Source organism: Xiphophorus hellerii, chromosome 24 (assembly GCF_003331165.1).
Source record: "Xiphophorus hellerii strain 12219 chromosome 24, Xiphophorus_hellerii-4.1, whole genome shotgun sequence".
NCBI classification, from domain to species: domain Eukaryota; kingdom Metazoa; phylum Chordata; class Actinopteri; order Cyprinodontiformes; family Poeciliidae; genus Xiphophorus; species Xiphophorus hellerii.
In genome coordinates, this window is record NC_045695.1 from 2,692,219 (window position 1) to 2,712,708 (window position 20,490).

At 39.2% G+C, this 20,490-nt stretch overlaps 1 protein-coding gene across 7 annotated transcripts in view; it reads right to left on the reverse strand.

Moving 5' to 3' along the window:
* LOC116715817 (beta-1,3-galactosyltransferase 1-like) overlaps positions 1 to 20,490 on the reverse strand; it is a 147,611-nt gene extending 127,121 nt beyond the window's left edge. For 3 of the 7 annotated variants that reach the window (XM_032556499.1, XM_032556496.1, XM_032556494.1), the window contains exon 1: positions 20,038 to 20,302. The gene's annotated coding sequence lies outside the window, so the exon portion shown is untranslated. Of the gene's footprint in view, positions 1 to 19,994 lie in introns of all 7 variants that reach the window. The other 4 variants (XM_032556498.1, XM_032556497.1, XR_004338261.1 and 1 more) reach the window with 3 other exon arrangements.

Below are 20,490 nucleotides of genomic sequence, written 5' to 3' on the forward strand. Positions count from 1 at the left end.
TCCCCTTTGTGTTGGCCACAGAAAGAAAATGTGCACCCGCGGTTTGTTTTGTGCCGAGTTTGTGCTTGGCCAGTCTTTTGTTAAAGCCTTAATATCTGATAAAAAGGTAAAGAAAGAGAACAGCTGGATGGACCGAGGCAGCAGCTGATTGTGGGGATCTTTTATCAAAATCTCTACGCATGGAGGATAAATAGAAGCATTGGAGAAGCATTCATAGTCCTTGAAATTTCACATTTATCTCCTCTGTAAGGATAATTGGAGGTGTTTTGGTGGGCTTTAGACCAACATGTCTGTAGTTGGTCTGTAGATATTATTTGAGTTTAATATAAATTGTTATCTTTACTTGTAAATGCATGTTTTTATTTTACATTTCAATCATCCATGGAGAAGCAGCATTCACTTTCTATGCACCACAAATCTGGAGCAAACTTCCAGAAAACTGCAAACCTGCTGAAACACTGAGTTTCTTTAGATCAAGACTAAAAGCTCATAATTGATTAGCAGTAATTTGATCAACATATTTGATGTGTATTTGCTTGATGATTAATATGATTTATATTTATGGTTTCAGTTGTGTGTGGTTTTTCTTGATTGTGTTTTATCTGGAATATTTAACATATCTTCCAGTTCCAGAGATACTTACAAACTTTTGTGCTTTTAGTCACTGAGAACTTGAGTTAGGATGACATTATCAATATATTACTTGAAAATAGTCTGAAAATGACATCGTTTGTGATCATTTATCACCCAGCAAAATCGTGACAAGCCTACCTCTGCCATGGTAATAGAGGAAACTAAAATCAACTAAGAAAAAAAATAAAATAAAAGTTTGTGACTAAATGCATGTAAACACTAATGTGAGACACTGGAAGATGATTGCAGACATGCTTAAAATGGCAACAGCAGGAAAAAATGGTAAAAGAAAAAACAAAACTAGTTTTGTGTTTGTTGTTTTATGACTCGTAGCACACAGCACTGAGATGACCCAACTCTGGGAGGCGGCTTGCTGTTGGTAAACAGTGCCTGGCCTGGCATTATGGACTCCTGGCTGTTCTCATCAGCATTCCCTCTGGGGAGCACCTGCTGCTGAGGTGGATGCTCCACAAGTTATTGGATTGCTAATCTCTTCCTGGGAGGCCTTTTCAGCCCGGCCGACAGATGAGGGCAGGAGAGGCAATAAGTCATTTTAGCAGGGAAGCTGATGATAAACTTGAGTAGGGAGGCAAGCACAGAAGAAGGGCGGATTGAAAGAGGGTGCAGGGGGGGGAAAGGAGAATGAGAAACGTATGTCCATATACACAGCTGAGGCAGGGAAGGATGGCTGTCTGGCTTGCTGGGACATGCCTGCCTCTTGATTTCGTCCTCCACAGGCGAAGCGTTATTGCTTTTATTTGAAGACGGCTCCAGGTTTCTCCCTCAATAGATCACGGCGCTCGATAAAGTGTTGGGGAGGAGGCGGGGAGTGAGGGGGGAACGTATCGGGGGGAAGCGGAGGGGGCTCAAGGTGATTGAGGATGAGCGGGTGAATCTGGAGCTGCCATCTACACTGTGAGCTCCGGCTCTGCTGATTGCCTTCTTAATGGTGATGAATGCGGGGGAAATGGCGGGCCTACTGCCGCAGATGCAGTGATGGAAGGGAGCAATAACTCCACATCATGAGAGCCGTCCAGCCACTGCACACTGTCATTACAACAACACTGAGATGAGGAATATTAGGGGCCTGGCTCATGCTTTTTACCTGATGAGATGAACTGTAGTGCTTGGACATAAATGCTATTTGAAACTGATTTACTTCATCAGGGTCACATTTTTTATGCTGTAAATAAGGGGATGTATCTCACGCTTACAAAGTGATCCAATCAGAAGGGAGTGTGACACGGTTTAGCAGAGATATTCATTTTCTATACTTCTCTGCTGTGACAACTAGTAGATGCAAAGCCGTGCAAAATTATTCAGACAACTTTTTGTCGCCTTAGAAAGAAACTCGTATGGATTTTATCCTACAGATCAACACAACGTAGCTCACGGTTGAGACCGAAGCAAAAGTTGATCTGAACTAGGGCTGAATAACCACAATTAATTGGACTGACCATGAATAATCGGATTAGTCTGATTAATCAATTATTGAAATAATCGCCAACTAATTTGGTAATCGATTAGTCGTTAACTGGAGTACACAGACTCTAAAATGGGAATTTGTTGAAAATAAAAATCATAATAAGCTAAAACTTTGCAAAAAATATATACATTTTGCAAACAGCTTTGTCTGTAAATGAGTTTTACCCAACACTTCTCAACTGGTAGTTTTAGCTTCACCTGGTTCAAATTGACTAAAGGAATGTTGGTTATGTTCTTATTTAAACAAGAACTTAAATGATATTTTTAATGTATTTCTAATATTGTATAAGAAGGTTTAGGTGATTTGAAGAAAAATCTGTATTATGCGTCACATTTTATACAATTAATAGATTAGTCATCAGAATAATTTAATGATTAATCAATTACTACAGTGTAAGGATTCACCGATGAGGAAATTTGTTCCAATACCAGCATCGGATATTAATACTGCTACTATTACCGAAGACCAATGTACACAGATATCTGCCCTAGCCTTTCAACACTGTTTAAGTGACCACACCACATATTACTTCTCTGCTTCAAGCCGTGACCTTGGGCTTTATCACATGACTGAACAGATACTAGATGGCCAGCCGCCTTCTGAAACACATATACAAACAGCAACCAGATGGAAGTCAACTTCCGGTGTAAATGTCAGACCAGGTTTACTTTTCAGACAGATATAATAAACTGACCAACACTGGCTGATATATTGTGCATCTCTAATGACATGGATGGTGAAGGAGTACAATTATTCTATGCCTCTCCTCCCTCAAGACAGCAGTTTTGTTTGTTTCATTTTCCTTCAGCTTTATAAATTCATTCTTGTGTTGCCAATAATATTGTTGCTTTGAGACCATTTCCCACTAATATAATGATGGTGTATTACATAAATATGCAAGTACACCATGTCAAAGATCAATAAATTATTTTCTAAAAGGACATTTAACACTGGAACTGGAAGACATTTTAAAATATATAATTAAAATAAATAAACCAAAGATGTTTAGGTCTCTAAACAAACTTGCCCTTCAAAATATATTAATCTTTAGACTCAAAACAGGAAACAGGCAGTAATGTCAATTAGGACTTTAGTGGGGGGAAAAAAGTGTAAACTTACTACTGTGTATGAAATGTTTGAAGCATCTCTGTAGAAATTGAGCAAATTGTTTTAGTGCGCACCGTTTTGCGCTGGCCTTTTTGTATTTTGTCGTTTAAACACCGTAGTGATGGTGGACCGACAGTATAACAGAGACAGCCCATCGGTTGATTATGTTTTAGATGCAGATACAGGTTTGTTGTTTTTGCAATGTTCAGGCAGTAATTAAATGTTTCACAGCTGGGATTTAAACCATCAAAAACAGTCATTTACAGAGGAAAAATAAACCGACATCCGTTTTGTTGGTCATCAGAGGCCAACATGCATTTAACTCAAAATTATGTCCCGTCCTCCATGTTTAGAAAACCCAGGAAAAAATCTACTTCACTTGTGACAAACAATAATCAATCCAGTAATGTTCAGTGAAGTTCAAAGAACTTCCTTTTTGAAAGTAGCTTAATCTGAGAAAGCAACACACAATTAGCCTGTACATTTATTCTACAATAACAAAACTGTAAGGCCTGGCTCCATTTCCTCTGTAGTTCAGTTATGCTGAAATCAAAGATGTGGGCACACTGCGTTTCCCTTCACTACACCGCTGCACTGATTTATTTGACTGCTACCTAGCGGCTAGCGCACACAGTTGTGCGAGTCCACAACGGGCTCCACAGACCCAGGAAGTCTCACTTCAGCTTGTGTTCTGAGTTAAACACCCTCAATGTGTTTCATGCTGTGCAGCTGGCTGCATGCTGTGGTGCAGCAGTCATGTGCAGACTGCCATGCACAAGGTAGAGTGGGTTCTCTTTGGTTTGTATGTAGGCACAAACTGTACATGAGGAGCACATGAGATCTGACTTTTCATATACTTCCAGCAGGAATTTTCCAAGTGTCTCATCATAGTTTAGCATCTGGTCACATTAAAGTCTTACTCTACAGACGATGTTCCACAACCCGAAAGATATCAGTGTTTATAAGACCTTGCTGTTGATTTCAAATGATTTATAGTGATCTTAATATGTCGGTTGAGATGATATGTGGAAAACTGACTGATGGATTTAAAACAAGGAGCTAAGCTACTGCTATGTTATCTTGATGTAAAATGATGCAACCGTTTCCCCAAAAATATGATAAAAGTTTAACTTTGGTCAGCCTAGATCAAGATTTTGACCTAACCTGGTTAAAGAAATTTTGCTTACAGTCTGTACTTTCATGTTTATTTTTGTTTTGTTTTCTCTTATGAAATTATATCAAAAAGTTATATTATTCGCTAACAAACCCTCCTATATTTGCTTTGTAACACATGCAGACAAAGTTGTGCGTTTCACTTTGAAGATGCAGGACTTCTTTAGACGTCACAGCTCATCAAACACCACCGCTCAGCCTGTGAGGAGGTAAAGCTGCAGCTCTACAAACCACAAAGCAGCACTGTCATCCTGCGCTTCATTTCACGTGGGCTGGGTTGTGTTGTAAACATGGAGACCTGACATCAGCAGAACAGACTATGGGTTTTGTGGTGGATGTGAGATTTCTGTTCGTCCTCTTTAAAATGATGGCAGCTAAAGCTAAGTGGTCGGGGTGATCCGCTGAGGTGAGCGTCTAATTTCCCCCTCAAGAAGATTATTGCTTGAAAGGTCAGCAGGTGTACACTGGGGAGCCAACTGTGCCCCTTCCTTCAGGGAAAATGGACGACGACAGTGATGAATGAATAAAAAATGACCCCAATATCCTCACCGCCGTGCTGAGCTGTGAAGCAGAGCAACATATAATCACGGAGCAATGACATTATTTTCTGCTTCTACACAGATCAGAAAAACTAACAGAGGATTTATTTTCTGCTGATAATACCCATTCATGTCGGGATAAACAGGGTTTCTGCAGGTTTCACAAATTCAAATTTAAGGCTTTTTAAGACCGCTACGAATAGGTTTTAAGACCTATATCATGATTATAATGTGGAAAGAAAAGCAACCAGTAACCTCCACCTTTTTCTTAGTAAATATGAAAAAAAGAACATAAGTGTATTTTGGAGAAAGTCTAGAGTTCCTCTCAACAAAGCACCCAGTCTGGATCCATTTCCTTACCACCTAGAAGATAAGACAGACATTCCTGAAGTAATCTGGGAAGATAAAATAATTCCTAGAGCTATAGCTCCAAAGAAGCCATTTATCATCTGCACTTCATGGTATTCACGTTGTGAAGCATGTATGCAGTCTAAACTCTCAGGCTAATGGAGTGCAACAAACAGTATTCAAATCTATCCACAACACATTTAGAAAGCCTCTCTGGAAAAATACGTCTGCCTGGAGAGGAGAAGCAACAACAACAAAGAAAAAAAAAAAGCTCCCTGAACGCCTGAGACTAAACAGCCTCCAAGAAATGATTATTCCAAACAAACCTTAAATGCACTTTGTCTCTATCCCCGCGGTTTCTCGGGTGCTCAAGGGGAAGGATTTGTTTTTCCATCGTGACGAAAAAAAAAAGAAGAAAAAAAAAAGAACGACATGCACGGTGGAGAGGAAAATAAAGCATTCCTGCTGCAGCAAATAAAACAGAAGAATGGAGTGTGTGCACCTGCTTGGATAAACTCCCAACGTTGTTGCTCATTTGTCAATATTTCAAACACCTCGGCTTCAGTGGCCTACGTGATCCAAACGCAACTACTTGGTGCTTTTCTTTTTCTTGTCATGACCACAAGGGCGGCCATCCAGTCATTAATCAAATCGATTATTTCAATCAATATTACTTTGCTCTAAACCATGGACCTTGGTAGAGAAAGATATCATGATAGCTGCCTAGAAGCTGGTGGAGTAAATAATCAACAAAGCCCTGCTAATGGTGGTTAACTTGTTTTTGTCTTTCATTACAAGTACAGCGTGGTGTCATTTAGCACAGTTCAGTGACGCTTTAACGTCTCATTTTCACAAATCTGAAGAAGACGAGCTGTTAAGTTGCATAAACCAGTGACTGCACTTCAGATGTTCAACTCCTACTTCCTTCATATCAGATAGAAACCATCACAGTTTTTAAACGCGAAACATTTAGATAATTAGAAAACCAGACCATGAATGGCAGCAGGTCTGTTTCTATCAACAGAGATGTGGAAAAGTATTCACTCACTTACAGATCGTCTGTTTCTACTTTGTCACACCTGAATTTTTCTGATTAAATCAAAATTAATTATGAGACTATTTGAACCAAAAGAAATACAAAATCCATTTTTCAAAAATAGTTTTTATGTGTAATAAATGGTAACTTCCTTTTTGCCATATTTTGTAGTTCATTTTACAATCTATACCTGTAAATTAATTTAAAAAAAAATTGTAGTACCTTTCAAATTTGAAGTACGTAAACTGATATAAACAAGTAACCAATTTCCCTGACCAACAGGGATTCAGGAACAGATGAGTTTATTATACTGGAGAGATTTGCATCATATGGTGCATTCATTGTTTTTATACATCTATTATGAGTATTTATGGAATAATATTTAAATTAGCATCCAGACTTAAAATGTTTAATTTCAATTAATTACATTAATTTAAATGGGCTAAAATCCTTAGCGCAATTAATTAATCACTTTTAAAAATTATTTTTTAGAAACAAAAGTCCCAAGGTGGAACCTTTGTATTTGACGGTTTCTGGTACACCTGAAAATCCAACGAACAAGAAACATTGGAAAACCAAGATGGACGACGAAGCCACTTCTCTTGGTCCACTTGGACCATGTATTGCAAAAAGCAATCTGATTGGACGCTGGAAATAATGCTAAAAGGAGTTGAGGCCTAAACTAGCATCTCAATGCTAACCATGTTGCAGCAGCACAGACATCCAACACTAATATCAGCGTCCAGTCTGCATTTCTATAGTATTTTTTTCCCATAGAAGTTACATAAATGATCAAAGTGATTTGCATCAATCTGATGGTTGAATAACTGAAATACATTTAAAACAAATATTTGTTGTTTAGCTCATCTGTCTATTCAGTAAGTGCTTTTTTAATCGAAAATGTTGCTTATTTTGTCGATATATGGTTTTTGATTAAAATGCAATCAATTACACAGCCCACAATTAACTTAACAAAAAGATTTAATCAAGTCCCACCACTAGTAAACATCGTATTAACTTCATTGGATACATTTTTAAAATAAAAACTAACATACCTGCTGAATTAGGTTAGGTCTTTCCTTTTATTTACTGAAGTTTGACTGTTTAAGCAGATCTCTGGAGAGAGCACAGTTTTCTTCTGATGAGATTTTTTTTCACCTTTCTGCAAGGTCATTTAAAAATACCTCAGTAATCTTAAAAAGAAAAAAGCTAAATTTGAGTCATCTTCTCAGTAAAACCCTCCACATAAGAGTATTTTCAGAATTTACTTAGAGGTAGAAAGAATAAAACTTTTGAGATTTGCCTCTGTTGGTAACCAGCCAATCTTCAAGACAAAGTTGAACAGAAATTCAAAATTGTTGAAGTAAATTCATCTTCCAAACCAAAAATTCTCCAAGGGTTCAAGTGGCTTAAGTCTGTGCTCTCTGATCTGTTGAAGTTATTTCCAGGGAAGAAAATGAATCAATGAGAAACACTGACAAGAAAACCATAACTCCAACTATGTCTCTTTGTGCTCCATGTTTGGAGCACAGAGTATCAATCTATTCACTCCTGGATAGGCCTCCACTTTGCAGCTACAGCGAACCTGTACAATGGAGCAGCTTAGCTGAGAGAGTTCGCCACGCTTTTCTGGAACATGTCAGTCATTTAGAGCACAAAGACATATTGTTACTGCAACACTAGTGAGTGGTGTGGTTTCTTTTCTTTGGCTGCAAGCCTTCTGACTTAAAAAGGGTAAAACATGAAAGATAAAGAAAAAAAATAATAATAAAAAAAAAAACGAAGGAAAATCTTGGTGGTGACAATGTCAGCTAGATCGAGCTAAAAAATTACATTATAGATCAATGGTTAATGTTTTAAATATTTTATGTCCCATAAAGGAGGGTAAAAAAAAATAAATAAACCAATCTCCATTTTGGCACTAATAGTATCATAAAAAAAAGAGTTTTGTTTCATAGAGCAACAAGATAAAAAGTTATAATTCAATGAGTCACAGACGTTATGGTTGCATCATGTCTATTAGGGCAAGTAGTCCACTTTTTGACAATTTTCTGTTTAGAAAGTCTGATTTTTATGTTCTATAGAAAGGAATACAGAACAGTCTGGAATCACCTGGATTTCCACTGGAAAATTATAATTTTTTTATCCTTTTTTTTTTTTTTTTTTTTTAGACACTGGAGGAACCCCGGCAGTCGCTGTAATAAAGTGATTTATTCTGGAGTTAATCTGTGAATTCAGCTTTAGAAAAGATCTATAGACTCCTGATTCACACCTCAGGCTTCTGCTGAAAACAGAACCTCAGATCTGAGGGAAACAGCAGCGCTCTTCTGATCCATTCTCTTTAAATAACTCTTCCTTTTTAGCATTCATTAATAGGTGTGAATACATAGCTGCACATTTCGACCAAAAGTTAGCGCTGACTAGCAGTAGCAGCGTTCTTGTCGACGCCTATAAACATGGTGTGCAGTACCTCTTACAAACATTTAAAGTTTTATTTTCCACAAGCAAAAAACTGCTTTTTCATTTATTTATAGTTGCAAGTGCTGCATGTAAGAATGTTACTGTTGATGTTAATGTTACTTATTACAGTTGATGCGAGGAGCGGCCATATTGGAAACAAGTGGTAACCGGGGTAGTCGGAATTGCTCCGTCTTGCGGTGGGAAGTCCGACTTCAGAGGTGATTTTTCCAACGTTTAATTTCCATTTGGGATAAACTGAACCAAACCAGATGCGATCTGTTTGGGATCAGGATCAATAACTTGCTTTCCTACTCTTGGAAAAAGTAAAGCTGCCACTGACACAGCAAGGCAACCAGAATAGAGATGAGAATCTTTTCAAGTCGAGCAGTGACTTGATTCAGAAAGTCACAATTTGATACAGAAACTATTTTTAATCCAGAAACCAATTTTTCCATCCAAACAGTCTAGAGATTCTGTTTAAATTATGTGACTAGCAAGAGGAAGAGACAGTGCACATTTAAAACAACTTGTTAAGGAGAAAAGTTATTATGTTAGCTTAAATTTTGGAAAAAGCATGGCTCTCCTTTTCCTCCTGGATGCCCGGGTCCCGAGCGGATGTAGTCACGGCCGGCAAGGAAACGGCAAGGCACGATGACGTCACAGAAATACAAAGTTTAATTCAATAGAAAACACCGTATGAATTTAACAAGAAAACTTCAGAGTACACAGAAGTACATTTCTTTACCTGAGACAAAAGAATTAAAAGAATAAGAACAAAGGCGCCTTTGGAGACAGCTGATGCATAAAAGCAAAACAGGGCAGTTGTCTGAATTCTTATTATTGAGCATTCCCTTTTCTAGTGAAGGCGTTTCTCTTTGTTAATATATGCAAATAGGGCGTACCTCTGTTTTGACCAACCAAGAGCTACCTTGGAAAATACTTAGACCTTCCCCTGAGTTTTAATGACAAGTATCAAGAGTCATTCTAGTTATTAAAGTTATAAGTTATTTTCACAAAACCTATCTTGCTCCTCTGCAGTCAGCTTCTCCAAAGATTTGAATCTTTACCTTATCACAAACAATAATGAGATAGAAGTCTTTTCCAACCTGTAAAACATAACATTCAAACCATTCTCTTTTGATTCCAATATTGTCATAGTTAGTACATTTTCAAATACATTTCCATTTACTAGATTAGTATTTGTATCTTGGGTAATATACTTTAATCTAACACACTATTGCTATTAATATTAAGAGGTATATCAGAAATTAAACTAAGTGTTTTCCAAGATTCCTAAGTTGTGGTCAACTCCAGATGCAACTCTGAACTCCTGAGAAACCCCCGACCTCTGACCTGCGAGCCGGGGAAGACATTCTTTATGGCCTCCTAATTTAAAACCTTTCAAGAGCTTTGTGTTTTATGGCTGGTCTAAATTACAGCCTTGCCAAAAGAATGTTTATCTGTGAACTCCTGCCTTGCATCTGCTTTTGTCCAAATGGAATGTTGGTCTACTTAAACGCACATGGCATTAGCTTAACTATATTAAACCATCAAAAATAGCCATGATTCCTTAACAAACTATAAGGTTTCACATTGAACCAAATTACATCAGTATGCTTAAACAAACGCCCAACCTTCTTCCAAATCCCCTGCCGCTCTGGGCAGCTGCAAAGAACAAAAACTGCCTCTAGTACCAAACAACTACAACAACAACAAAAAAAGTGTATGATTAAAGTTTAAAATGATGATTACATGTGTGGCATTTAATCTGGCAGCACTGATTATGATGTAAACCTGCTGCTGCTTCGGTGTGAGAAGACGCAGGAGGTTTGGAGTTCGACGGTGATTGGAATCACCTCGCTGAAAGGTCAGCTGAGATAAAGTTCATTATCTCATCCAGTAAAGACCATGTAAATATTTTTCTCGTCTTTCTGCGGCGCCTGTTAACAAGACCAACAGGGAGGGATACGATGATGATGCTCAGATTGCTCTGCGTTACGTCTGCTTTCCCTCGAAATTAATTTGGCAGACACCAGTTTAAGAAGCAAATGTCAAATTTAAATATCAGCCTCAGAGGATAAAGACGCTTTAACGTGGATCGAGGGGGACGAACGAATCAGACAATTGTTGCTGCATCTGGTAAACAAAAGATTATTGATGTTCTGTTAGCGAACGCGCTATAAGTAGGTCTACAAGTCACACATACGCCACCGAAATGGGCCAGAGGGGCCCACTGAGAGCAGATGCTGACAGATTTCAACCATGCACATTGAGAGATATTAATATTACCAACCGGATTACGCCAAAGGCAGCAGAAAATGTAAGATACACAGGGTCCAAAAAGAAAAATTATGGAGTTTTTTTTTTTTTTTTTCCCTTCGGTGGCAACAGAGCGCCAAGCTGCTCCCTGAATTTAATTAATAAACTCGAAGAACTGAAAACAGAAAGACTTTTACTTTTCATCCCCTCCCCTCTGGTAAACCCCCCCGCCGCATACAAATATCAGCATCAGCCCGTGTGGGGCTTTTAGAAAGAGGATTAGAGAGAGGAGGTGGGGGAATGGAACAAAAATGCTTTTACTTAGAGTCTGGCATCTGTCTGCAAAATGGAAATGGATAACAGCAAAGCGCCGCTGCTCAATATGTCCGTCATAATCGTGGAACACGGCCTTCTTACCGGTGGAGAGATGCAAAAAAAAAAAACATGTTTTCAAAGCCTTGAAATTTTGCTCAATCTAATAGACGACGTCAAAACACAGCTCAAACTTCAGGAGCAAGATGACGGTGTAGCAGAAATGATGGAGGAAGAAAAGGTAACAGGATTATGACGAGCAGGAGAGCGAGCGGATCAGGTTGATTGGATTGGACGATATGAAAACTTCAACGTTTGTTTTTTTTAAAACCAAAGGATTTCATTTTGTGATACCTCTAAATAAAAGCCTGGTGAAAGCAAATGCCCTCAAAAGTCAATCCACTGACGGATCAGATACATTTCATTTTCTAGTTCTTGGATGCTCCACCCCTATCTGATGCCGCCCTGGGTAACTGCCCATATCAAAAACCACCAATGTTTCGCAAAATGTTAGTGTCAATATTTCTTCTATGACTGGTGATCAAGATGGAGAGTATATTCTTTAAGTTTGTCAAAGAATAAGAGTGTTTGTATCCAATGTGCTGTCTTTCCATCATCTTTTTTCTTCTATATGTAGATTCTGAAAGAGCTTAATGGGGAATAAAACATTGTGAAATTCCTTGTAGCTATTTCTAAAGTATCACCAAAAAAAGAATCTGATTTTGATTGCAAAAATAAAAAAAATATGGCACAAAAATCAATCATGAAATCCTAGAGAAACCGATCATGGTAACAGAAATGAGAGGTTCAGGGGTAAAAATAATAAAATCATGCACTTGGTTAAATTTTGCCATAATTTATAACTTTATTCCCTGATGAGATCCTGTCAGCCTACAGTTATAAATAAGGAATTGTCCATAAACTGTCTTCCCTGGACAAATAAAAAGGTTCGATAAAAAATAAATAAGTGACGCAAATGTTTAGACAGCTGTGAGTGGGTTTAAAATAATGTCACTGCATGAATCTGGAATGCATGTGTGATTAATTGCTGACAGTTTGGACAGGCCATTCAATAGCACAAGATCATGAGCAGAATGTAAGGAGCTTTAAACAGTCTGCTGCTCTCTAAGTACCTGAGCGCTTAGTTCCCGGGAACAGACTGATTTTTTAATGCACAAGGTTCAGCGGCTGTTCAGATCTTTTTAAATCGCTTTTAAAGGAGGAAAACTGTGTGCTTTAAGGCCGTAGCGGTGCAGGTGCTCTTCACTGGAGGAGGTCAGGAATGAAAACATTCAGACGCCGGCCTCACAGCATGACGAACACGGCTGAAAACGTCTGACATTTTGATCAGAGTTATTCCCCGGACAGCTGGGTTTGATCTCGCCCTTTCAAAGTGTGACTTAAATTCTTATTTCTGGCAATTAAAAGCAAGAAGAAATTTTGCATTTGAACGCTTTTACTTTTGTGTGGAACTACGTTTCGTTTTATCGTTTTCCGTTTCAGGATTTATCAACTCACATTTTTACAAGGCGCTGTAGGGGAATGTGAGCCTGGCAAGGCAGCAAAATCCCATCATCAGAAAGCAGTTTAAAAAAAGGAAAGAAAAAAAACTAAACCATTACCAGGGGATCCTCTGCTCGTCCCGTGCCAGAGTGCAGCGGAGGAAGGAGATCAGCAGACTTTGAGGCAGGAGCTCTCAAGTGGAAACGGGAAGGCGAAGGCAGGCAGGCTGCAACGACTACAGCTGGTGGAGGAGGAGATAATAGGAGCTGCTGGAAGCGAACGCAGCCATGATTCTCCAACAACCATCAGAAGCAAGAGCTAATGTGACCCACAAAGAGAATATACATTTAATTCATTCACTTCCTTCCTACTTTTTTTTTTTTAACACCTTCTTTGGTGTAAAATGAGTTTCCGTGCGAATAAGACTAACTGAATTTGAATTAAACGTCAAGCTGGATGTGTGATGTTTTCCATTTCCATCAGACTGGGCTGTAAATTGCATGCAGTCCTTACAAAAGTCACACTTTTTTCATTATAATTTAGATTAGTCTCTGTTGTCGCTATGGTTTCTATGCAAAAAATAAATAAATAAATAAATAAAGAGACAAAAAAATCCCACAAAATCAGCAGCCTGTTTCCTCACAACATCCAGTCCAACTGCATAGGTTAGTTTGCCCGACTTCCTCTTCTGGAATCTATCCAACGCACAGATAAATCGTCTGCCTTAAGTTTGGGAGATTGGAGATCAGTTGATATTTCCATGTGAAGTCGATCTTATCTTCCACCACAAAGGTCTGAAAATCAGCCACTGTCGTCCTTTGCTCTGAAGTGACAGAGGACTGACTGACCGACCGACCAGCCCTCTAGTCACATCAGAAGATTGGCCAGAAAACTGTAACTGATGCACCTCTAATCAATTGCATTTGATATTTTGGATAAAAATTTTAAAAAAAACTAAAATGTATTTTTTTTTCTTCCCAAAACGTTTCTATTTTTGTTGTATAATACATAATGACAGTGAAATCTGTGTTTAATATAACTTGGGGTCACAGTTCGATAACTTTAGAACCTGGTAAAGACTACAACTGGTTTCATTAAGCACTAGTGCTGTCTGATTAAAATATATCACATATAATACTCTATGGTTAAGTTTGAAAGCTTGAAATGTAAAAACGAGCGTTTTCAAAGAATGTTTCATTGTCTCAAGCCAAACATCTCAGCACTATAAACAGCAGGGTTTTCCCCAGTGTATTACAAGCCTGGCGGGCCACCAGGCCTTACTTTCCCCCCCTCCCCCCACCCACCAGGCTAAATGTTTGTTTCTGTTTTCTTTTTTTTTTTAAAAAGGCAGTACAAGACCGTGTAACATTTCCATTGGAGAAAGGCTATTTGGTCAAAATAGGTAAAGGATTTCATCTAAATAATGTAATATTAACGCAAGAAACTTTTTATGCGTTAACATTGACAGCCCTGATATCTACACAGTAATCATTAATATTGGGTAAATAAACAACAAGTAATAAGGAGGACTGGTGATGGTGGCTGTGATTCGAAAGCCAGAGTCAGATTTGGTAAGCACACGTGAAAGTGAAAACAAACCACCAGGCTGTTTACAGTGTCATTCATGTCCAGTTGAAAGGATTGGTGGGTAGAGAAAACTGTGTGTGATCCCAGCGTGATGCTGCTGGATATGAATCTATCATCTGCAGAGGCGAGGGACGCGTGTGGCTCGGCTCCAGCCAACGAGATTATCAGATGATCCAATAAAGTTTGGACGACGGTCACAGACGCAGACCCAGATGAAAAACCTGGCGCAGCTTTCTGATGCTGGCTGGCTGCAGAGACGATCCCAGGGAGAGAGAGGGCGAGAGAGGGTGAGCGTGAACAGTACAGGTCAGAACGCGTTGCCGTGAAAACCAGTGGAATCAAAGATGCAGCAAGACAGTTTCCTGTTCTCAGTAACAGAAACCCAATCGGACAGGGTGCAGCTTCTTGTTGGGCTGCTTTTGGAAAGTAATTAATAGATTTTTAACTAATACAATGATTTGAATTGCAGATGAGCTAATTAAAATGCAGGACTGCCTTTGCCGATGAATCCTTTGAAGACAAAAGGAAACGGCCAAACTGGATCTTTGCACAGCACTTCTTTCAAATCTCCCTCACCGTTTCCAGCAGGTACTGAGAAGACCAGGTTAAGCTAGTTACAAATGAGTAAATATTTAAACTAAAATTTCTTGTTGGGTTTCATCAGTCTCTTTATTTGTATGTAGATGCACCAATCAGAATTTTCTTCCTTTTTGTTTGACTTTTTTTTTTTAAAACAGAGTTTTGATATGTTGATACCTATTTTAGGCAACTTAGCAAGATTAGCGAGGCTAGCGCTACCACTACTTTTAATCCAATGCTCAACAAACTGTCAATTCCTCAATTTCCATATTTAGGGGAAAATAAAGATTTTTCTGTTATTTTTAAATTTAGCACAAAGACGTTGCAAGCTTCATGGGAACTTTTGCCCTTCCTGTTATCTGTTGACAATCTAACTTTCTCACTAACGCTCAGGATGTTTTGACACTTTGTACAAAATAAAAATTCATTTTAAATACCTTCTTGCATCTATCTGACTTTGACATTTCTATATTCCAATAGTAATCTTCCCTTAGTAGCCACTTGATTTCTCAGAACATCCCCATTTAATACCCCTAATAGATCCACATGTTTTTCTAATGAAGTCCCATGTGGAGAACCCCAAGGTTCAATCTTCAGAACTCCCCCATTTCAATATCTGCATGCTTCCACTAGCTCAGATTATTACAAGAAATATGATTATTATATAGCTGCACAGATGATGCACATATGACAACAGGTGACTGACAATATCCAAGCACTGAACAGATTTTGATGATGGCATTTGACAAAATGTAATGTTTCCTGTTTATTAAACAATTGGTGAATTTATAATCTATCATATAAAGCACTTTGAAATGTGCTATACAAATAAACTTAATGCTTAGAGGGTTCCAGACTGCCATCACTGATTCACATTTCACAACAAAGTGAGGACCAGAGGGGTCAGTTCTCCCTCCCCCACTTCAAACTTGATGCCTCTGGCACCGAACAGACAGACTTTGCAGTACGATTTAAGGAACTGAGGCTAAGTTTAATGAGTTGCAGCATTTATTGATTTGACGTCTTCTTCGTCCTTCATAGCATGCCAATTTTAAATGTCCACTCACTCACTCCCTCCCTAGCCTGCATAACAATATCACACACTCCAGACGATTGGAAGCTGTCCCCATCAGACGCTCTTTGAGAACTTTTCTTAAGCACTGCTGCATTATGCGATAATGGTTTCTAAGAGGAAATTTTCAAACCAAACACCAGCGCACCCACGAAATATGTCCCCTAATCGTCTTTGTTGGTGTAACACAACTAGGACTCTACAGTCCTTAAAGCTAAACAAGCTGCTCTCTGCATCATTAAACATTTACAAAGTTTCCACAGTAGAAATAACCCAACAATTGATGTTAAACTTGGCTTTCTGTTAGCGTGTTAGCATTAGCTTCTGCCGAATACCGTCTTGGTGTAGCATTAGTAGAACTAATGTTTCTGATTAGAGTTTTAGGGTTAGTGCCACTAACATTTTAGTCAGCCGTCTATCATCACTGATTCCTAAACTTTAACACAATGCCTTTAAAACGTTCTAGATTGGTTCAAGAACATCTGCAAACCATGTTACATTCTGGACTTTCTATTTAATTTAGGTATTGAATATGACAGGAATATTCTTACAAGTGAATAAGTAGACAAATAATTTGTAAAAAATTGCTAAGATAAATAAATAAATAAATATAACAGAAAAATTTGTGGTTGACTGAATATGAAAATTTGAAGGAGAATTAACTTTTCTTTTTTGAAGCCACTACGTAAATAACATATTTGTGTTTGCTATAGCAGCAGTCAGTTCACCAAGCAGGAAACCATGACTATTGTCTCAGACCGCAGCTTCAAATTGGCATTTAAGGCACCTCATATTTTGGCACCTCTACATTACCGCTTAATGGTGACTGACACTAATTCCAAGCGTGATGTGAAGCCAATGCCGGTGAAAGGAAAATGGGCCCAAATTCAAACTGATAGTCTTTATAAAGTGGCAATTTCCAAAGCAGACTAAAGAAACACAGCTGACATTTGACAAGCCATGCCGTACTGTTCCCCGAGGGCACCCAAATGCCATCACGCTAACAGCAACCAACAGCAATCTACGGGCTGACGGATTTTCCCATTAAACCGAGCTGACAAGAAAAGCAGCATCAAAAGCATAAGTACATTGAAAGTATGAAACGAGTTAATAAGCTTGCCGGTAATCCACTTTTCTTTTGCGGTCTTTACAAACACCATTCATCAATGTCACGTACAGTTTATCTCATCTTGGAGGGCCGCACGTTGGGCCATAAATCGAAATCCAATCATTCCCAGCACTGAAATATGATGTAATTAAAAAGAATCTGGTTGTGGCCTAAGGGGCCTTTCTTTCCCCCCCCCCCCTTTCTAACCTAGCCAAAAATACACCTTCAATTTTCTATCCGTGTGAGTACTGCATGAAGTGATTTAATGTAGAATATGTGAAAAAGATCGATGCTTTTAGTCGCTGCGTAACTCAGACAGGCAGGATGCCATCACAAGTAGAAAGCCCTGGTGTGAAGGGCTGAATGAATGAAACCCGGGCGGATTATGCGTGCGCCCGGGAGCTGGCTTCCTCTCACAGGATGTCAATAAGATTTAGCTTACAACACAGCAGCCGTAAACCGAGCTTTTACAGATATAAGGACTGTGATCACAGGAGGAAGTGTTTAATAGTAACTTTTCGCTACGACGACTTTTTTTTTTTTTTTAAGGCGGATGGAAACCATTGATTTTGGAGGAGATGCCACAGGAAAAAAAAAATCATAACTCTTTCTGACGGCGCATTAGTGATTTATTGATCTGCGACGGTTGTCGCTTTTTGAAAGATTCCAGCAGATGTGAGGACGGCGCTGGCAAACGGGATCAATCAGAACATTTGTTGGAGTTTGGGTTCAACAGGAGAAAAAAAAAAAGTTAAATAATAAAAACATTTGCACTTTATATCACAAAACAAGACATTGCCCAAATGTATAACATTTACCTAAGATCACTGTGAAGCTTTGCAGATACTAAACATTAAAATTTTTGTCCAGTCTTGCATAACAACGCAACCTCAGCATAATTAAACGGAGAGCAAACAATTATATAATGATTCTCATTCTGATTTAAGTCTGAGCTTTGACTAGGCCACTGATCTGTAACCTGTAGCTGACTAGGTCTTTAATAACTTTAACCAAGATTGTAAAGAACTGAGCAATGATTTAAATATCCTATTTAAATGTGTTGTCAATATAGAGCAGAATTACATAAGTTTAATTCACTTTTAATTATTAGGTTGCAAACAGTGTTTTCCCCCAACATTTTTCATAAATAAGAATTTCAAGAGAATGTCGTCATTGTCTTTCTGTAAAAGTATTGTTACTCTTTTTATAAAAGCTAGAAATAGAAGTATTTTTGTTAATAGGTATTCATAAATGGTACAAGGGTCATTTTGCAGCTTCAGGAGGCAAAACAATTGTTTAGATTGATAAAGTTCCAGATTAATCCAATTTAATCTGTGAATATGCTTCAGTTTAAACCAATCACATTGCAGCTCTGGCTGGATGTTGAAGCTTCCAGCTGGTTTTCTTCCAGGGCTGCCCTGGTTCTGCATCCCCACAGGATGCTGCTGCCATCAGGTGTGTTCAGAGTAACATGACTCCTGGAGTCACATTTTGCATGCTGGCCAAAAAGGTACACTCTGGTCTCATCTAAATGCTAACAGTGTCCCCAAATGGCTTGTGGTTCTTTATTTGGGGGTATCAAAGTAAAAGGGGTTGAACAGGAATACAAGTCACATTATATCATATTTGTTTGTAAAAAGCTTTCAAAACTACTCTGCACTATTTTGCACAAAGTATGAAAAAGGGAATCTAATTTCAGCTTTTGTAGTCTGTATTTCCCCTGAGGGTTTATTTGGATCGTCTGTTTTTCCTTTCTGTGCCTAAGTATTTAAGTCAAACAGACACCTTGTGTTAGTTTATCAAAATCCCCACAAAATGCAGTAGTTTGTGATTGCTAAGCAGAAATGTGAAACATTCCAAGCGGTTTTAAAGCTTCCAGGGTTTCGTTCTGTTTTGGTCCTGGGTAGTAACTCAGGGCTGCCAGTGTTAACTACCCAGGCTGCCTCTTTAAGGTTGAAAGCCAACAGTTGCTTAAAAGAAGAGATGAGCTCTGCTGCTCTGGTGTAACCCCAGGACTGGAGAGGTATTGATGTAACCACATCAAGGAGCGCTGTAATTCCAAATAACAGAAAAAAAAAGACGAAGGAGGATCGGACCTGTAGGAGGGAGATCCAGGGCGTTCGGGTTTCAAAGCACGGTGTCAGAATAAATCTCTGGAAAGGGATTTTTTTTTCCACTCAGCTCGCAGCATGAATTACTCTGACCCTTTGACTGGCGTGTCACTAAAGGTCGTATCCAGAGCTTTCCATTTTCGGCGTTAAACTGGAGTAGACTGTGGTGACACTCAGCAGAATGTGGCGTGGATAAATCACTTCCACTCATATTAAGCGTCCAGGTGCACAGCAGTATAAAAAGGCCGATTGCTCCCATCTACTTCAATAGATTTATTCCCTTACTGGTTTGTTTTATCTTCCTGACATGCATATAAATGCCAATAAGCCCAGCATCAGTGATCCTTCCTCTTGTTTAAACGATGGCATGCACTTAAAATGACAGATTAAGTACGTCTGTGATCCCAGACTTAACTATATTGCTCCAATAGGCAGCAGCTTATGGTAGTTATCATTAAAATGACAGGTTAAATGCAGAAAGGTAAACATTTAGCATAAGAAACTATTTTCCTAACAACTATAGTGCAGCTACAGATCAAAGAAATCAGCGAAGGTCAAACAGCGTGTTCTTAAACAAAGCAGCAAGCCATTTAACTCAGTTTCACTCCCACAGGCAGCATCCCTCCAGCAGCTGACAGCCCGAGGTGACCGTTTTCATCGCCAGAAAACACACACGCTCACCTCAAACACACACCCAGTGGTCCGCTCTTCTCCAAACACCTACCCGCGCCAGCGCTCCCGGCTTCCTCTGTTCCAATAACTTGTCCCGGGTCTCTCTCAGCTCCGTCCTCTCCGCTTCTATCCGCGCCGCGCGGCGTCTCTCGCGCCGCACGCCGCTCTCATGCTGTCGGTGCCGCGGAGGGAGAGGAACGAAACCGGGGAGGGGGGGGGGGAGAAGCCGTCCGTCCAATCAGCGGAGGACTGACGGGGAGGAGAAACTGTAGCCAATAGGGACCTGGCCGCGGCCGAGAGCGGGCGCGAGCGCAGCGACGTCGGGGTTTTTGTTCCAGCACGAGATAAGACTTCGATGGCATCTGATCCGAACTACACCCACGTCCCGTTCAGACTGCAGGAGAGGCTTCAGCACAAAGCCCGACTCTCCTGTTACTGCGACTGACCCAACACACCGGAGGGAGTTGAGAAAGTATCCACACAAAAACATATTTATAGATATTTT